The sequence below is a fragment of the Notolabrus celidotus genome, chromosome 6 (genome assembly GCF_009762535.1).
Source record: "Notolabrus celidotus isolate fNotCel1 chromosome 6, fNotCel1.pri, whole genome shotgun sequence".
Taxonomy (NCBI): Eukaryota; Metazoa; Chordata; class Actinopteri; order Labriformes; family Labridae; genus Notolabrus; species Notolabrus celidotus.
Window position 1 is genome coordinate 34,659,473 of NC_048277.1, and position 21,269 is coordinate 34,680,741.

At 41.4% G+C, this 21,269-nt stretch overlaps 1 long non-coding RNA gene across 5 annotated transcripts in view; it reads left to right on the top strand.

Moving 5' to 3' along the window:
• LOC117814141 overlaps nt 1-21,269 on the top strand; it is an 81,254-nt gene that overhangs the window by 48,265 nt on the left and 11,720 nt on the right. The window contains exon 4 of one of the 5 annotated variants that reach the window (XR_004631520.1): nt 17,956-18,099. The exons of the other annotated variants lie outside the window; for them this stretch is intronic. This is a non-coding gene — a long non-coding RNA (uncharacterized LOC117814141). Of the gene's footprint in view, nt 1-17,955; nt 18,100-21,269 lie in introns of those variants that run through there. 5 annotated transcript variants of the gene reach the window in all.

Genomic DNA, 21,269 nt, shown 5'->3' on the forward strand with positions numbered 1-21,269 from the left:
TTTGTAGAATGACTTGCCTTCTTAATGTGTTTGAGACTATCAGTTGTGTTGTTCAGAGGTAGGGTTAGTACACAATGGATAGCTCTATTTGACTACTGTTGTAATCCAGATTATGGCAAAACCAGATTATTTCATAGATTTGATGTCTTCAGTATTAATCTACAATGTGGAAAATAGGGTTGCAAAATTCTGGGAATTTATGGGAATAAACCAGGAATTTACTAGGGAACTTAAATACAGTTGGGGAAAATATATTTGAGCATAATCCTGACTTAAACAACCAGATTTCATGCAAGTACAGTTCCTGATCCCACCACCATCAGCTGCTCATCAACTGGTCCTTGTTCGGTAACACGCACACAAAGGTGCACAACTCTTTCACAAATGTGAGAGTGGAAAAATTGGTTGGTATTTGGGCTAATCTGAGGCTCTTTGAGCGTGACACAGAGCCATCCTTAACAAGGCTGGACAGTGACCCTGAAGAGGAAGAGTCAGAGTTGGATGTTGAGTAAGTGGACAATGAGGATGTTGAAGAGCCAGTTGCCTGAAAGAGTTTAGGCTTGAGATGCTTGAGGGAAGATGCTTTTAAAATCCTCCTCCTCATCCACAAAGCCCTCCACCACCAGGCCCCCTTCCTACCTCACTGACCTCCTCCACCATCACACTCCTTCCTGTAACCTGCGTTCCTCACACGCCAACCTCCTGTCCCAACCTCCCAGAACCAAGCACCTGGGGGGACAGAGCCTTCTCAGTAGCCGCCCCCACCCTCTGGAACTCACTCCCCTCCCATATCCAAAACTGCTCTGACCCTTCAGCTTTCAAATCTCTATTAAAAACTCACCTTTTTAAGTTAGTTTTTAATTTGTGATTGTACTGTTTTGTTTTGTTTGATTTATGTTCCTTGCTTGTACTGATTTTAACAATTTTACAGTGTCATTAAGTTTTTGAAAAGCACTATATATATACTGTATATAAAGAAAATGTATTATTTGCATGTTGAATGGGACTTTTTTGGAGGGGGAGGGGTTCTTTTCAATACAAATTTTGAATGGGACTTTTTTGGGATTGCGTTTTTGTCGGGGGGATGAGTAATATTTAACTCAACATTCATGTTTTTGTTTGATAAAGTTCTACTTACAAATAAATCTTTCCATTAAATTACCCTCAATTCCCAGTTAATTCCCATAAATTCCCATAACTCCCATGGAAAGTTTCCAGTTTAGAATATTCCTAAAATTCCCCAGCTTAACTTCCCATGGAAATTTACCAGAAACTTTCCACCCCTTTGCAAACCTAGTCAGAAACAATTCAAATAAATAAAAAGCATTGAATGAGAAGGTGTGTCGAAACTTGGACTTTTTTTTTAGACTTTAGACTTTATTGTCCCCTTGGGGAAATTCTTTTCCACAGCACCTTTCTGCATTTCCACAGACATAGACAAACACAAGAACACACTGTAGGCTCAACAAACGGTCCACAACACTCAGACAGAGTTGTATAATTCAGCAAGGCCTTTTGTTCATGCTCGCTATAACAGCAGGGATCAGGCTCTTGCCGAGGCGAGCCCTTCTGCACCTCAGAGCTCTGTACCTGCGTCCTGAGGGGAGTGGGATGAGGTGGGTGTTTAGTGGATGTGTGATGTCCTGTTCTATTGAGGTTGCGATGCGTCTGATGGCCCTGTGGTTTAAGTCTGTGAGGTTTGGTGTGGGGAGACCGAACCTTTGACTGGTAGTGTGCTTTAACAATGTTGTCTAACTCTATAAGATAAGATATTACTTTATTGATCCCCCGGGGGGGAATTCAGTTGTTACAGCAACCCAGACATAAGTATAATCAAGAAGAAGTTTCAATAAGTAAAAAAAAAAATAGATAAATAAAGCTAGAATACAATTTAGATATATACAATGTTACAGTGGAATTTAAATTAAATAGAAGTAATTACAGGCAGTATTAAACAATTTCAGTAGTGACAGGTTGACATGGTGTGATTATGGTTGGTAATGACAAATTAAGCAATAAATAAAAATAATATTTGTATGTAATATGACCATGTGTTGTAGTTAGAATAGTAATGTAATATAACATAATATAATATAGCAAGATAATTATAATACAGTAGGGGTGACCCCAAATAGTCGAATATTGGACGATTCGTTCTAACGAGCCTTAGTCGACTGCCAATCTCATAGTTGAATATTTGCATATGAAACGTGGATCATTCCATTCAAACCATGGGGGTGCTCAATGTCTAATTTTACATTATTTTCCTGTTTCCCTTAAAAATAGTGTCTCATAAATCCTATTTTGATATAAATATAGACTTATTTAATGTAATTCTGAGAACAGCTCTTGAAGTGTTAAATCTCCTTAAAGTGGTAATTAAATCTCCCCTGGTAATTAAAGTGGAGCAGACGTACCTCAGCTGGTCTTTAAATCCTTCTACGTTCATGGCAGCTCAAAATGTCAGGAAATAAAACTTCAGTTGATTCTAAAAACTAGTGATGAAGATGAGGAGCAGCTTCATGAAGATGAGGAGCAGCTTCATGAAGAGGGCTGTGAGATCAAGGATTACCGGACCACACAAAAACTGTACGGGGCCAAAAGAACAAGGAGGGATACCCAAAGCTGTCTGAAGCCTCAAAAACAATCCACAGCATCCCATCCACCTCCACACCATCAGAGAGGATATTCTCAAAGACAGGATTTACAGTCAACAAAGACAGGAGCGCACTTCTGCCCGTACACACGATGGTTTGCCTCACGTACAATTTGAAAAGACTCAAGCGGACAAAGACGTGATGAAAGACTGTTTTAAAAGGTTCTGCTAAGAGATTTAAAAACCCTTTAGCTGGTTCAGGTTTGATTTTGAACATTATACAAATGTTTAGTCTTAAGTTGGACAGACTACCCTCTGCAGTGCTGCTCTCTGCTGTGTGAACACTGTTTAAATATCTCCTGATTCCTTATTCTATAGTGGAGCGTTGTTCCATGTTTAATGGATGGTGGCCTTACTTGAGTTTTCTCTCCTTCATCACCTCGTTGTTTTTGCAATATAGATTCAAAAAGTTTTATGCTTATAATATTCTGTTGTCCCTTTTACTTTAAGCTATGAGTCTCTTAATTGTAAAGGGTTATGTGTAATATTGTCATGCGGTCACCATCATGCAGACTTTGGGTCAATAAGGAAAAACAACAAACATTCCACTATTCGTCGACTATGGGCAAAATCTGATTAATCAGATTCGACTAAGCAAATCCTTAGTCGGGCTCACCCCTATAATACAGTATATTATACATTATATTGCCAGCAGCAGTCAAGAGAGAGAGTTCGGGATGAGATGATGGAGTGTGACAGACAGAGCAGGGATGGTATGGATCTGTTCATGGGGGGTCAGTGGTCAGCATGGTGCAGTCTGTGGCCTCCATTACTGTTCAACAGTCTGATGGCGGTGGGCACAAAGGAGCGCCTGAAGCGTTCAGTCTTGCACCGTGGTGGAATGATGCGCTGACTGAACGAGCTCCCCATCAGCCACAGCTCATCATGGAAGAGGGTGAGAGAGGGGTTGTCCAGGATGGCTCGCAGTTTGTCCATCAACCTCCTCTCAGCCACTGACTCCAGACTGTCCAGTTCTAGACCAACAACAGAGCGGGCCTATATCTCAATCCAAAGTATATTGATGTATTTAAAAGACTTGGTTTATCCCCACAGCCCAACAAAAACCTTGTTATCTGTTATCTTAAGCTGTAAAATCAAATAAAAAATATGAAACACAGATTATGAATAATTACAAACTTTATAAGGAGTATCATTCAGCCTTTGTGCTTTTCTCTTATTAAGTACTCTAAAAGCAGAAACCTTTAAGTAGGTTAGAATATGAGGCTTACTGCCAGTATTAGATTCATGATAGGCAATAGTTGGAATGGGCAAATGCCAAATAATTTGCTGGCAGGACTCATAGACTTGTCAACAGGGTGAGAATTGTCTGGAACTGACCCTGAGCCGATGCGTCAGTGCTTTCCTGATCATTGTTTCTGAGCTGTGCTGGTGCTGAGTGTCCAGGTGTTGAGAAAGCTTGACCCAAAGGTCAACGTCCCACTTGACTCTTTGGAAACCAAAAACTGTTCATCATGTTTAAGAGTACTTCTCACTGCCACTTTCCCCTCTCCCTCCAGAGAGCGTGTTTCCTGTCATACCAGGTCAGTTGAATAGTCGCCCACTCTGTCAGCCTTTTATTAGGCAGATCTTCACAAGATGACATGGAATGTTTGTATTTAAAAAAAAAACATGCTTTGTAAAAAGCTGTAAGTGTTTAAGTTTGCATATTATCTGTCCAGGCTGGAATGGTTTGCCAGTAGCCCTGTCGTAGCGCTGTTTTCCATTAGGAGACGGTTAAAAATGTGAGTAGCGTGTCAGGATATCAGTTTGGATAGGGGTGAGATTTTGTTCCAAAACAAACCAGAAAGTGACTTTTCGTTGCCAGAAACCTCAACACATCGTTAAGCCGCAGATGTTAGATAATCTGATGCTCTGACCATTTGTCACCATATGTTCCACTTAAAAACACTGTCAATGGGGTCTATGTGTTGCAATGGTGCTGCTCCTCCGTGTTTCATGAATTACACGGATATCAACACACATGACAAGTGGTTATGATTTCAGTGGTTTATACTGTACCCGCACTCTCATGCCTTTTGCCTTAATCATACACCAGATGTTCAGATAGCTAAAGAGAAACTCACGAAACTGAAAAATATTTATCTGTAAAGTCAGAGAAGTTAACTATCTTTGCTACAGATCAATGGTTTTTGAGTATCCGATGTCTTGTTTGTCTTCAGTTGTGAAGAAGTTACCTGAAATTAACTTAAAGCTGGGGTTGGTAATCAGATTTAGATCCACTTTTTGTTATACTGGTTAAAATGATCTTTATGTCCTGATGGTAATCAATACATGATGTGTTCTTAAAAAAGAGCGAAGAAAAGCTGCTATCTACAGCCGGAGTAATCCTGGGAAAACACCAACCAATCAGCCTTTTCTGGGTCCCAAAATTTTAAACCATTCAAATTCCGTCTTGCCGTTCTGCCCTCCTCCTGCGCGTACATTCCCCGACGTGCACTCTGAGTCCCCGTCTCCTGCCTCTGCTTCCCCTGACTCTATTTACTGCCCCTCTCGCTCGACATCAGGCCTGTCCCCTCTGTCCTGATGAGGTGCTTTGCTCAGGACTGTAGTCCAAATCAGAGTCTAAAAAGCTCTCACCACGGGGCTCTGACAAGTAGAAGAATGAATGACATTTACTAAGTCCTACAGAAAATGTAGATGTACTGTAGCGTCCGTCCGGACGCTGTAGTGATGACGAGCCGATTCGTGAACACGTTGAGCTTTAATAACCGGTCACTGTCGGCTGTGATTACGACAACCAACAAAACAACAATCAATGTTTGAATGAATGAAGAACTTCTCCTCTTGTCTCTCCTCTCTCCTGCTCACACACTCTACACCTCTCCTGATGCCTTCACTGACCGTCAACACTGTAGGAATTAAGAGCATCTACACTGAACAGGTTTAACAAACAGTAGAGCTGTTACAGTATTATATATGTGTTATAACTTTTCTCCTGATATCGTGTCACCGGTACAACTGGATAATGCTAGCATGATAGTTATGAGTACTAACAGCAGCCATGTTTGTTTGTGTTTTTAACTTTCACTATGATAATGTTTTGGTGAGGACCGGTTTTGAATCAGTCACGATCATATGGTCGCAAGTCAGCGGCGCTCGTGCATGTGAGCGGGGAGGGCGTCGTTTTGGAGGAGCTCTGAGGGAGGGGAGGGGTTAGACGGAGTCATGAGGAAATGCTACATTCAAATACATGCTAGTTTTCCGAGACTGCCAACCCTAGCTTTAATTGCACAGCTAAGTAAACTAGAACAGCTGTGTTAGCTATGATAGGACTGTGTTTTTTGCTGTTATCTTTTTGGGCATTTTGGCATTTAACGGATAGGACAGCTGAAGAGAGACAGGAAATGTGGGAAGTAGAGAGCTAGGGAGGCAAGCAGTAAATGGTGGAGACTGGAATCACAACTGCAACGAGAGCTATAGCCTCTGTACGCTTAGACCGCTAGGCCAACAATGCAGAGGACTGTTTTTTTCAAGGTAAATGCTAACATCAACATTCTAAAAGAACTACATTGACCGTTCTTGCCTGTTGATCTTAAGTTTCGGTTTATTGTATTTCCAAGTTTCTTGTGAGTGTTTGCTGAGTTGAAACAGAGAACAAGCACAGCTGAAGTTGATGAATCACCCATTCTCATCACCTTGTTTTGCAAGTTTTGGATGAAAACCAAAGTACTGGATGAACCTACCTGACTCAACTTGATGATGAAGTCAACAATGAGTTGCACCAGCTTTTTACAAGTTCAAACATAACTTTATCAAAACATAATTTCAAATTTAGGATGCCGTTTACACTTGTACTTCTATTTTAAGGGTTGTACCAGCTGAGATAGTTCCAACTTAAGCCTAAGAAGTCACTGTTGGGTCTGTTTAAAAAGGCTTTCTTCATACTTACTTTCATTCAATGGCATTTCAACAAGAAACTGAAACAACTACTGAAAGAAATTGTGTCAGAGAATCAGCAGCAGCTCTTAACTTTGAAATTGTACCTCAAAAAAACAAATGTTATGACTTCTCTCCTCCATGCGGGCCTCCGCCATTGTGCTGACAAAGTTGATTTCAGAAGTTCTGCTCCTATTTTTTATTTTTTTTAATACTTTATTGTGTCAATGTTATATATGTATGATATACATTTCTTATAGGTTCAAACCTTTTTGACACAGCACTTTTTTTTTTTTTTTTGACATTGTGACCCTCCACCCATACAAAATTGGAAAGTAAATTATATAGAAATGTAAAATAAATAGAAAAGGAAAAGAAAGAAAAAAATATATAATAATAATAATATAATAATAATAATATAATAATCAAAACTCAAAATTGGAAAATACATACATTCATATATAAATAACCCAAAAGAATAAAATAAATAAACATATATACATATATACACACATACATAGACATACATATGCATATATATACATATATGTACATACACATACACAAGCACATACATACATACATACATACATACATACATACATACATACATACATACATACATACATACATACATACATACATACATACATCAATCTTTATTTGTATAGCGCCAAATCACAACAAACGTTATCTCAAGACGCTTTTACAAACATAGGAGGTCTAGACCACTCTATGTCAAATTATGAACAGAGACCCAACTTCAAGACAAGGTAAGACTCAGTCTGACCCCACCTTAATCCATCATGAGCATTGCACATCGCAGTATTTAGCTAGTTACAGTGGTGAGGAAAAACTTCCTTTTAACAGGCAGAAACCTCCAACAGGACCAGACTCATGTTAGACAGCCATCATGCCTCGACCGAGTTGGGTCTGGAAAGACAGATAGAGGGGAGTAAGAGAGAGAGGTGATAGTGATGAGACGAGTCGTAGAAGCTGTTGCCGCTGGAGTCCAGCACGTCCGTATCAGCTGGAGTCCAGATCGTCCGCAGCAGGAGGACGTCTACGGCAGCTCAGAGGAATCTACGAGACAATGGAGCTCAGGGACTCCAGAAAGGTCTATGGTTAGTAACTTTAATACATACATACATACATACATACATACATACATACATACATACATACATACATACATACATACATACATACATACATACATACATACATACATACATACATACATACAAGGGGCATAAGCTTAGACTTTTTCTTTCTGCCCCTACTTGATTCTAATTGGTCGTGATCAGGAAGTGACATTGATGAGTGCAGCAGTGTTCCAAAAGTTGAATTGTTTTCAACTGAAAAAAATCAGGGGACACTGAGGGTATTTTCGACTGAGGGCGCTGAGCGCTGAGAAAACGCTGAATCACACAGAGTTTGAATAGAAAACAGGCGCTGCCGGTGCAAAAAACAGCGGCAGTGGACACGCCACCTAAGTTACAGTAAAATCTGGAATACAAGTCACACTGGTATGTAAGGAAGTCTGTTTTTGAGGGGCTCCCAGAGGTTTAAACTGTGCTGCTGTTTGAAACCTGCATTCAGCAATGTGCAGTTTCTATGCAGATGAGTAGCTCTTTTGAGTACCGTCTATTATTGCCCCCCTGCTAGCTACCTGTATGTAGCTCAGCCTACCATTCTGTAGGGATGGACATTTAAAGCCAAAATACTCTTTGATAATCATTACCATCTATTTGGCGATTATTCGAATAATAACCCCCCACACACACACACACTCACACACAGACACACATACACAGACATGTCTCATTAATGGCCCGTTTGTGTGGCAGCCGCGTTAACCAGCAGCAGGATAAGGCACTGCTAGTAGCGTCTGTCTTGACCTGTATGTCGGTGTTTCTGTGGCGTGGCGTGTATGTTTACATTTTACAGGCATGCTCAGTCTCTGGAAATACGTGTGTAGTAGTGTGAGATTCAGAATGGGATAAAATCGCAGTGACTGTTGCTAATGTTTTCTTCTTCTTTTGCTATTTGATACAGTTGGCATTCTTCTTCTGTTACTTAATGCGGTTATCAAACAGCTTTAAGATGCTCTAACGCCACCGTCTGGCCAGAATACTGTATTACAACCAGGCACCAGTGAAAACGAAGAAAAATTGTACTCTCAAAATGAGAAAATATTCAAAGTAACACTTCGATTTTTAATAGGGCACGAATATTCGAACATCATGTCCAATCCCTACCATACTGTTGAAGGATGTGAAGTACTGATGGATCCACTGCCCTTGACCAATCCCCAGAGACTCACGCCACCTTACTCTGCGTGTCACTTGTTGTGTTAAATTGAGGCGCCTGTTATGTACTTGGTGTACCACCATTTTCTTTAAATGCACGATTACAACCTCATGAGGGAGAAAAGTGATAAAAATTGTCACCACTCTCATTTCAAACCCCCAAATTTCAAACTCATTGTTGCTTCACATTAAAAGTATCTCCATATATATTTTTTTAAGTTATGTTTTTGGGCATTTTTGCCTTTATTGACAGGACAGCTGAAGAGAGTCAGGAAATGTGGGGAGCAGAGAGTGAGGGAAGACATGCTGCACATGGTTGACTGGCCGGGAGTCAAGCCGACGACCTCTACGACGAGGACTGTAGCCTCGTAGCCTATACGTGGGGCGCTTAGACCACTAGGCCACCAGCGCCCCAAGTATCTCCATCTTATGGAGAACATGAAAGCTTGTACCCAAAGTCAAGTCCTTCTATCCAGCAGAAGTTGAACATTTCAGTTTTGAGCAGTGAGATTATTGTGCAATCAGTTCTGGCACTGCTTGATCCATGCCAAGTAAATGTCATTTTTTTTAATGATTTTAATAATTTCTCACTCCAGCTAGTCTGTAATTAATAACTTCATTACCCATAAATCTTTTTTATCTTTGGCACTCAGTCTGCTCTTTTGTATCCAAATCTCAGACCTTCATAGATCCAGTACAGCCCTCCCTCTCGTGTGATATCTTCTGATGTGACATGGCAGCAACATCACACAGAAAGCTGCTTTTCTAATCAAATCGCCCTGACGTCTCTTTTTGTCCTTCTACTGACAGAAATCTAAACACTTGGCAGAGAAGAGTTTCATATGGATCAATACTATCAACCACACAGAGATGAACTGTGGCCAAAACAAGTATTACTTTCTCCTTATGAATAATCAAAGGTGTGATACTTCCTCTTGGTTGCAAAACACCCCCAGAATGACATGCAAAAGATGCTTATGTAACAGGTTGGCTCGAAGCGTCTAATTGTGTGATAATCATCTGACAATTATTCAGAGAGGGTCAGGTTTTGTGTTTTCCAGCTACAGCCTGCTTCATATTCATCTTGTTTATGGATTCACACGTCTTTGCTGCTCAGTTCAATCAGTACCAGAGCTTCAGATCTCAGGGTTTCACCTCTTCTTTGATGGCTGCAGTGGATAATAAAGCAGTTCCCCAACCTGGGTCAATTTAGAATTTTCATATTTCATCCACACATGCACTTTTTTCCTTCCCCCCGGGGATTCGTGAGTTTGCAAATCAGCCGATATGACCCATTACTAACGAGAAAATCCATGCAGAGAATTAATGCCATCATTAATGAATGCCATGGATTGTTATTGAGTTATCTAGTTGGACAGCAAGTACTCGCTGTGAAATTGCAACAACAAATAAATCAAGATAAATCACTTCACTAAGAGTTTGTTTTTTTGAACATCCTGCTTACTTGTGCTCAGAGAACAGCAAAAGATAAGTGGACCCCCTCGGACATGTTGCCAAATAGTCAGAGAACATTTTGCACATACCACTGGTGACAGCACAGACCTGAAGGGGTTCTGGTGGCAACTTAGAGAGCAGCTTGTTGTTTGGAGTTGTAAAGAAGACTTCATTAGTTTTTACTGCTTTTTAGGGGGGGTATATAATAACAGTAATAAGAATGGGGTTCTCACTCATTCAATTCCACCCATTGGTCTATATCAAGGGATTTCCAGTGCAGAAAAATAAGTAAGTTGGGATTCTTTTTCCCATAACAACCTGCTCACCATACATTATCCAGCCTATTACTCAGTGTTATGGACTTCCCTGAGTAGAGGTATGAGTGGAACTAATACAGCCCTAACATGAACAGTGATACCAAACAAGAGCGAAGGAAAGGACTGGTTCTCAGTATTGGAAACTGAAAAGGGTCAGCTCACCTGCGCGTCGGTCTGCCGGAATGTACTGGACGGCGTGGGTGGTGAGGGGCGAGTCCAAGCTTCTTCTTTGAGTTCAATAGTTCTTTTTGTTTGTTTGGGATGAGTTTAAAAGCGCTGTTGGTTCTCCATGGTTTCGTGGACCTCTCTCGAGTCTTGTGGTTATCTGCCGGCGTTCTCTTCGCATCCCAGCTGCTGCTTATCACCTCAATCAGGTGACGTCATACAAACAGGACCAAGCACCTTTCATGGGTTGCACCTGAGGAACAGGGTGCGTTTAACACATAGACTGTATAAAATATGGACGTAGTATCCGTGACGTCACCCATCTGTTTCTGAAGCGCTGTTCTGAGGCCAATCGGCGGCACCAGCCATATTGCTGCTGTCGAGTGATTGTGACGTAAAGAGGCGGGCTTTGAGCCTCCTAGCCAACAGCTACAGTGTTCCGACCTGTCAATCAAGACTACACTTGTCTTTTGTACCAGGCTGTAAACATGTTTATTTCTGCTGTGGATGTGGTTTCCAGTACTTCCAGAGCCAGCCTCAAGTGGATCCTCGATGAACTGCAGTTTTTAGCACTTCAGCATTGGACTCATATTTTTAGACCGGAGGTTGCTGCTTGGTTTGACAGTGTCGGACAAATCAGTGACAACCGAAACCAATCCCACATGAGAACCGGTCAAAGCAAAATGAAGAAAAAGAAAAGAAGAGGAGGCTTAAGGTTCCCTTTTGTCCTAACACCCGGTTACTAACTTAAAATACAAACACAGGGTCAACAACATTGATTATTTTATTGATTTAAAGTGATTTATGTTTACAGTTTTTAAAGAATAGTCTCAGTGATTCCTCGTCAGTGATCGTTCCATGGTGATGGATTCTTATCTGCCTGTTTCAGTGGATTTAACATGAAACTGTCCTCATCCAGCTCTCCTTCTTCTCCGAGCTCTGTGGTTCACACACCTTTAAAAATAAACAAATGTCACAACTTTGAACCCTGCTGCTATCATCACCACCACTCATGGTTTAAGTTTCTTGTGGAGGCCGGTTACCTAAAGTTTCTCTCACCTGCTCCGCTCCTTGATCATATTACTGGACAGGATCCAATATGGAATCATCTGTAGCCTGCTGATGTAGCATGCTGACCGAAGCTAACGTTTTAGCCACATTGTTTACCAATATGATGCTAACAGAAGCTAACTTAGGGCCCTATGAAATCTGTTTTATTTTTTTCCATTAAATTTTTTTAGAATTCTGTTTTTTACCCTTTACACTTATTTTACCACCATATAGTGTGTGCCTTTTGTGTCAGTGAATAAAATGTCTGTTAATGAAATACAAAAATCCTTAAATTTATTCATGCAACACATTATTGCACAATTTTGCCCAGTGTTTCAAGTCAAAACATAATGTTGTAACATAACAATGTACCAATAAGTGAGAAGTGCTTATAATTGTACATGGTTTCAAGTAAAAGAAATAACTGAATGTAAAGCTGGCAGGCTGTTCAGGGTCATTTAGTTAAGAAGAGACCAAGAACTGATGCAGTGAGCAGATCTGTTATGTATAGAGCCATCACACTTTGGAATAATTTACCAGTCACTATAATTGAAGCCCCCAGTAAAGCCAGTTTTAAAAGACTCTTAAAGGAACACCTTAATCAGAACTCTAACATTAATGAATTTTAGTGAATTTTAGTAAACATACTGTTTTGTTTTTTGATTCATTTTATTGCATGTTTGAAGCATTTTCATGTTTTCTATTTTATGTTTGTAGCATGTTTCTGTTTTTGTATTTCATGTCTGTAGCATTTTTCTGTTTTTTGTATTTTATTTCTATATAGCATTCACAGTTTTTCTTTGTAATGTTTGTTGAATTTTTAGTTTTGTATTTTATGTATATTTTGTATGTTATGTTTTGTTTTATGTAGACCCCAGGAAGAGTAGCTGCTGCGTTAGTGGCAGCTAATGGGGATCTGAATAAAGAATAAAGAATAAAGAATAAACACAAGTCCATTTCAGTTGTTTTGTTTGATGGAGAAATGTATTTTGGAGTAAGAGATGAGTTTCGTAGTTTTTTTTGCAGACTTAATAGCCGGTGTTTCTGGTGGCCGCTTCGATGTGTTGTTTATTTGGGGAGGGGGCGGGTGAGTGTTTGGGAGGAGATGCATGGGTGGTGCCATGAATGAGCGGTCCCCGGAAACATTTCCCCAGACAAACAGTAGATTCAGTTTTATTGGCCAATTCTGCTATTCTGTGAACGCAGAAATCATAGGGCCCAACCATAGACTGTATAAATAATGGACGGAGTATCCGTGACGTCACCCATCTGTTCCTGAGAGCTGTTTTGAAGCCAATCGACGGCGGCAGCCATATTGGAAATGCTGAACTCAACCAGGCAGAGTGTGACGTAAAGGGGCGGAGTTTGAGCCTCTTAGCCAACAGCTATGTGTTCCAGTCAGGGAGTCAAATCAGTCATGTCCTTATTTGGGCAAAAACTTGTAATCTTAATATCTTCTGAACTGTCGCATTAGAAAAAAACTCACCCCTGTACAGTGTGTGCCGATAGAGAAATTAGCTATGAGACCCAAGCCATTTGCTGCAAAGATCGTCTTTTTTGAATTGGTGTCTATGTGGGTTCCGGTGTTTCTGCAGCCAGCCTCAAGTGGATTCTCGATGAATTGCAGTTTATAACACTTCTGCATGGGCTTCATAGTTTGAGACCAGAGGTTGCTGCTTGGGTCCTACTAACGGTTTCCCCTCACCTTACGATCTAAATGTGCCGGAAATGGAGCGACGCCTGCGAGCCAGTTCAGGCAGACAACTCTCGCTGCGATGCCATACACGTCGCATGTCCCACTCTCATAACCATCATCCAATCCCACCCTCTGCCTCTCAAATTGGCGGTCTATTTAAACTGGGAAAATCTCCCATCTCTCCCTCTGCCTGTCAACGCCTCTGCTGCCTGCATGCCTATTGCTGATATTTTCTTCTTCCCCGCCGCCACCCCAGCATCCACCTGCAGGCTCTGGGGGGTGTTTAGTATGTTTTGCTCATCACTCCTCAATGTCTGCATGTAAACTTATCTGCAGGGAGTGATGAGGCCGGAGCCTGGGCGCCAAACATGAATATGTATTTGCTGCTACAATAAACAATTTAAACGTGAGTTGTCTGACTGAACTCTTTTCCGCGGATTGATTTGACAGGACATGCGATCAGTTTGCCTCTGGTGTTGCTCTATCAGTGAAAGTTAATAACCATTGTCAAAGGCACAGCCGGGTAATAATGTATAATGATATTCTATACTTTATCTTAGGATGTAGGAACTTTTTCCCCCCTTGTCCCTAAAACCAACTTTATTGACATAACTGCGAGGTCACTGCCTCCAATTGTTTACCCTGCTTTATTTTTGTACTAAGGCAACAAGCAGTGCAAACCTAGATCACATTTTCAAGATGTTTTGGGGCTGTATTCATTGTTATCTTCTCCAATTTAAACAGATGGATGTCCCTCAAGTGGCCCATAAAAGTGTTTCGAAAATAGCATGTTTACTGTAGTAATCCCTCTGAAGTTAGCAGTGTAATTACAGCTGATGTTTCCTGCTTCATCGCATACTGCTGCCATGAGTCATCCGCTGTCACGAATGCATTGCATGCTGACAATTTTGTGCTGATTGTGGATCAAAAAAACCCAAAGTCTGGCGAGCATCTCGGGCCATCACTCACCTCGGTCTCCCTCCCTGAGTGATGCAGACCCTTTGAAATGTGACCCGGGGGCTCTTGTATAACACTTCATTAGAATCAGGGGTTAGTCTCGAGTTTTGCAGCCAGAGGATTACTGTCACATTGTCCTCATTATAACTTTATTGTTTAAGACATGTTTCATCACTTTCAAATTAAGCAGAGCGATGGATTGGGTAACCTAGGAAATTTATTTGACTCTTTTACAACACCCTCGTAGAAACGGTGCCTCACGCTCATTTTTTATGTTCTGAGGGACGGTCTGAGCGTCTCTGCCTTCATCTCATTCTTTCAGGGACGGTTTTGCTGACATGACAGGAAAAGCTTGTATGCTTCAGAGAGGTTTGTAAACTTGTTTGCCATTGATGCTTAAAGGAAGCATGATGGACAAGCTATTATGTCTTTTATTAGTTTTCATTAGTAGGTGGTTAACTTTGTGGGTTTGAAATACGTCTGAAACTAATGCAGTGATTTGCTCTGTGATAAAATAATGTTAGTGCAAAGTGTTCGGTCAATGCACACCAGCATTTAGTGAGGTGGTGAGATCCTGCACCCACTTAGTGTCCCATTCTGGAAAGGGGAAGACTTTTATTGTTGTCGATGGATCACAGTTTTTGTTATTGGTTAAGACAACTTTATTGTCCTTGCACTAAGAATGTTAATTGCATCACATGACTTGTGCAACGTTTCAAGTGTTGTGTATGAAAATATTCAGACAACTAAAGATTTGTGAGAGGTAAACAAAGTGAAGTGGTCCTCAGTCTGTGTGTCTCCTTTGAGAGTGAACTCAGGGTCACTTTGGACCAGAAGTCAGGACTTATTACTTCATACAACTTCTACTTTCAGAGTTGAGCTGTACTGTGGTGTCTGCATTATAATCAACACTGAGACTTAATGAGCCTTAACGGCCAAATTCCACCAGATTCCTGTCCGGTCTGCCTCCGATCTGTCACAGCACCAGATCTGATATGTTTCAATTCTAGTCAATGTGTTGACTTCCACTGGATCCGCTGCATCTCTGATCTGGCAGGTCGGAGTCCTCCCTATCAGATAGGCAAGACTTCTATTTTTGCCGGATGCCGGAGCACGACGCATCATACATCAATCTCAAAAGAGCAGATGGAGCGGGACAGGAAGTCAGGCACCAAAACAAAATGAAAACATCCGGTTAATTTTCAGAATAAAACACTCTGTGTTATCACCAGATCGTATTTCACTTCAAGCCGCTGTGAGGAACTTTTAGCTTGTATCGATTCTGGCGCCCCCTTGTGGACAAAGTGATACCTCTTATCTCTTGTCCTGTACATGCAAAATAAGTGTCTTCAGACAATAACCTCATCCTGTTGTCTTTCAACATTTAGACTTATCTTACAATGTGATTATTTGCAATGAAAACAGCCAAAATAGGATGTTTCTAAAGCGAGATGTCAATCATCTGTTCTGACACCTACCCCCTCAGAACAGTTTTAGACATTAAAATGACAACAGAGAAGGTGTCGGTGTTGTTGTAGATGGTCTTGTTTGCTTTTGAGGGTCATAAAGAGGCATCAGTGTCAGTTTCAGTCTGTTTCTCAGCCAGTTAAAAACTCCTCATAGTGCCTTTAACTACAACAACAAACCGTCATGATGAGCGGAGTCAAGCCTGGAGTCAACAGGTCAGAGGTTTTCAGAGGACCATGAAGACAACATGGAGGAGGAGAGGAGGATGAGAATCCTTGATTCAGTGATGACTGCAGCTGTCAGGTGGAGATAGACTGGACACGGATCAGGTGGAAGTCAAAGCAAATCTCAAGGTCAGCCTATTTTCACTTGCGCAATATTTCTAAATTAGACACTTCCTATCTCAGAGCGACGCAGAAAAACTAGTCCATGCATTTGTTACCTCCAGGTTAGATTACTGTAACTCCCTCTTATCAGGCTGCCCCAATAAGTCTCTAAAGATTCTTCAGCTAGTTCAAAACGCCGCAGCTCGAGTATTGACTAGAACTAGGAAGAGAGAGCACATTTCTCCAGTGTTAGCTTCTCTACACTGGCTCCCAATAAAATGTAGAATAGAATTTAAAATCCTTCTTTTAACCTACAAAGCCCTTAAAAATCAGTCACCCTCGTATCTTAAAGAGCTCATAGTGCCCTATTACCCCTCTAGAACTCTACGCTCCCAACATGCAGGCTTGCTAGTTGTACCTAAAATCTCTAAAAGTAGTATGGGAGGTAGAACCTTCAGTTATCAGGCCCCTCTCCTTTGGAATCATCTACCAGTCAGGGTCCGGGAGGCAGACACCCTCTCCACTTTTAAGAGTAGGCTTCAAACTTTCCTTTTTGATAAGGCTTCTAGTTAGAGCTGGATCAGGCTTGGACCAGCTTTTGTCATGCTGCTATAGGCCTAGACTGCCGGGGAAACTGGCACACTGACACACTGGGATCCTAGCTCACCCCCTTCCCCCCAACCCCTTCATCACTTACTTTAACTCTGCCTGTCCCATTAAAGTTACTAACCATAGACCTTTCTGGAGTCCCTGAGCTCCATTGTCTAGTAGATTCCTCTGAGCTGCCGTAGACGTCCTCCTGCTGCGGACGATCTGGACTCCAGCTGATACGGACGTGCTGGACTCCAGCGGCAACAGCTTCTACTACTCGTCTCATCACTATCACCTCTCTCTCTTACCCCCCTCTATCCCTCTTTCCAGACCCAACTCAGTCGAGGCATGATGTCTGTCTAACCTGAGTCTGGTCCTGCCTGAGGTTTCTGCCTGTTAAAGGAAGTTTTTCCTCGCCACTGTAACTTGCTAAATACTGTGATGTGCAATGCTCATGATGGATTAAGGTGGGGTCAGACTGAGTCTTATCCTGTCTTGAAGTTGGGTCTCTGTTCATAATTTGACATAGAGTGGTCTAGACCTCCTATGTTTGTAAAAGTGTCTTGAGATAACGTTTGTTGTGATTTGGCGCTATACAAATAAAGATTGATTGATTGATGGATTGATTGATTGAAGTCTAATGTTATTAATACATGGGAGTACAGACAATCCTTGGTATAAACGCTAACCTACAGTGTAGATCCAGTTATTCAGAACACAGGCAGAATGAGACATTCTGTACAATCTTCAAGAACTAAGTTAATCACTTGGAATGAAATTATATCAAATTTCATGATAGGATAATTCCTCAATAACAAGTTCATGGTAAGATATTTATTGTGATCTAATTATAAAAGAATGACTGATGAAAACTGTTTACTAACCTTCTCGACTGCAATAAAAGTCTGTAGGTCTTTGGACATATAATCATAGATGTGGTGTTATGTAGCAGAGTTTCAGGAGCAGGACCACACCTCAACCATGCCTCTTCCTGCTCTCTTATAAACTCAAACCCATCCCTCTCCTCCCCCTTTCTTCCTTTTTCTTTACTTCCTACTATACACAGGGCTCTTAATGGGGGTTCATTGTACCCAGGAGCTATGGCGAATCCCTTCATGCTTCCCCAAACCAGTGACGGTAAAGATGTTCAACGTCAAATCCAGAATCACTATTCCAGTCAAATCAATAAACCATTGTCTGTTCTTTTAGAGTCTTTTGAGCCTGGCTGGATTTTTTCCTCCCATCTTCTTGAATCTTTTCGGGACAATGATTTATCAAGTACCCTCTCATATCACCTGTATTCCTGTCACTGCAGTTTTCTCCATTCTCATTTCTTGACACAGGGAAACCAAAATGCTTCCACACCCCAAATTTCAAAGCTGCTTAGAGCATCCACAATTTCAAAAAACCTGTCTCTGTTCCCCCTCAACACTAACGCTGGGGTCCACCCTTTTCACTGTGAGGCAGCAGGCACACCGCGAAGGCTGATGGTATGAATGGGACTCTATAGTTCCCATGGCGGAATCGAGACACCTCTGTTCAAAGGATATCATAACATAGACGATACTGTTACACCTCTATTACTCACATGTCCTAAACAATCATACGGTCACCTGTCGCTCCTGACATGGGGTCAACAAATTTGAATTCCCTTCTTCGTTTTGCCGACAAGAGTTTGAAAAAGTCATGACCCTGCTGTCTGTGCGTGGTTGTGGTGTGTTGCATGTCTTGTCAGAAATGATTGGTAGGTGACCTCTGGTAATCTTAAGTGCTCAGGAGCTGCTAAACAGCTGGACTAAATCGAGTCTCAGAAATGAGCATGCACATAATCAGAGCTGCACGCTCAAATCTGATCCTGCTCCAGGGCTGACTTTCACACTGAGGAGCTCTCTGGTTTTACCTTTGAATTCTTCACATCATACTTTTCTTAGTTCAATGATAGTAGTTACATTTCTGTTGATTTTTTTTTTCAAGACAAAACATAAATTACAAGACACACATGAAGGACGTAATAGAAATGAATAAGCAAGTAAGAATAAAAGAAGGATGCTATAATGCTGACAATGATTGAGGTGATGAAATTTACAGCACAAACCTAAGAGTCATACAGTCATACAAAACTAAACTGAACTAAACGTAAGCATCTGCATGTTACAAAGTGGGTTGGTGACGGCTCTAAAAACACAAGTGTCATCTGAAATGCCGTTAGTGAGTCAAGCACAATGCGAGGTGGCTTGAGAGGGAGGCATGTTGGAAGAGGTCATCCTTTTATCTAAAAGAGGCTTCCATATTTTCATGAGAGGGTTTTCTCTGTTTGCCAATTTGTTTTGCAATCTTTCTAAATGCAAAACATTCCCCAAATCTTTGAGCCATTCCTGAAATGAAGGACTCACTTCTGACTTCCACATTTGCAAAAGAAGGCGTTCAGCCAACAAAGTACATGTGGAAATAGATTGCCCAAAATATTTATCTATGGAGGGGTTTGTGTCTACTGAACCAAAGATAGCAAGACGTGGGTCTGGAGCAACCGGCAACCTCCAGTCTCAAAATATGAAGCCCATGCAGAAGTTTTATAAAACTGCAATTCATCGAGAATCCACTTGAGGCTGGCTGCAGAAACACAGGAAACCACATACACACCAATTCAAAGAAGACGGTCTTTACAGCAGAAATAAACATGTTTACAGCCTGGTACAAAAAAAGGCTTGGGTCTACGTACAGCAGGGGTGTCAAACTCATTTCAGTTCAGGGGCCACATTCAGCCCAATTTGATCTCAAGTGGGCCGGACCTGTAAAATCATAACATAATAACCTATAAATAACAAAAGCTCTAAATGTTTCCCTTTGTTTGCAAAAAAGAAAGTACAAGTACACATCTGAAAATGTTTATATTTCATGAACTATCTTTTTACAAAAACAATTGTTGTATTTCTCGCCATGATGAGTCTCATATAGGGCCATATATTATATACTTTAAGCCCTAAAACCTGCTGTAAACACACCAAACACACAGGTTACCCATTCACCTGACTCAGAGTGTAATGTTTACTGCAAAAGAACAGATAGATTATACTAGACCTTTATGGACCCCCCAGCCAGTCCAAAAAGTCTATGATTTTCCACCGGATTATGCAAACTGCAAATATTCTTTTTCTTCACTTTGAGAAAAAAAAGTCCCGGAGTGCCATTCAGGTGCCCCCCCTGTAGGACAAATTTTAAATACCAGTTACATTTATTGAAAAATTGCAGTCAATGTCTTCTCTGTAATTTCAAAAGTCATCCTGTGGGCCGGATTGGAACCTCTGGCGGGCCTGTTTTGGCCCGCGGGCCGTACATTTGACACCCCTGACGTACAGGGTACTGTGAATTAATATTAATGCAATTTATTCTTGCAGCAAAAGAAAAGAAAGAAAACCTTTTTCTTCTGTGCTTGTGACTGTGTGCATGCGACCATCACCATCCCTCTTAGAACTCTGGCCTATCTTTTATTGACAGCTAATATCATGTTCTGTAAAAGAGGGCGTGCACACCTAGGTGGGCCAAAAAAAATAAAAAATAAAGTAAAAAAAAGAATACACAAAGATATACAAAGGGACAGGGAAAGAGAAGGAGAGAGAGACCTCTCCAAAACAATGTGCGGTGATACTAATGATTAAGCAACCCTTAAGGCTGATTTATACTTCTGCGTTGAATCAACGGCGTACCCTACGCCGGGGGTCCGCGTAGCTCCCGTACCTACGCAGAGGCCTACGCACGTAGCTGACGTGCACCTCCTCCAAAATGTAACTACGCGTAGAGCCGACGCGGACCGCAAGCCCTGTGATTGGTCCGCTCGACGGCTTTGTCTTTCCCGCATTCACAGCACTTCCGGGATCCCAGACATCGGCCACACATCGGCCGTGTATTTCATCTCCTCCTCTCTATTCTTCATGTAATCATGTCTGTATGATAAACAGCAACATGTATCAGCTGTAGATTAACATAACACGCTCTGAATCAATGTGGAAAAGTAAACAGAGATCGTAGCAGGACCGGAAGCAGGCGGCCGGCTATCAGAGAGACCGCACTGCCCTCAGGCGTTTCGGAGGAGAATTGCTGCGCGACACGGACACATCGACGCACAAGTATGTGGGGCTCATGTCCGCGTCAGCCCCTGCTGCGTAGGGGCAACGCAGAAGTATAAATCAGCCTTTAGTGTCCACAATCATTACTGAAGCTTGGGTTGCAGAGAGTTCCGTATTTCCAATATGGCTCCTGCTGACGATTGGCTTCAAAACAGCTCTCAGGAACAGATGGGTGAAGTCATGGTCCATTATTTATACAGTCTATGGTCTGGAGTAAAAGTTTTAATAAAAGCTCTTGATATATAATCAAACAGAA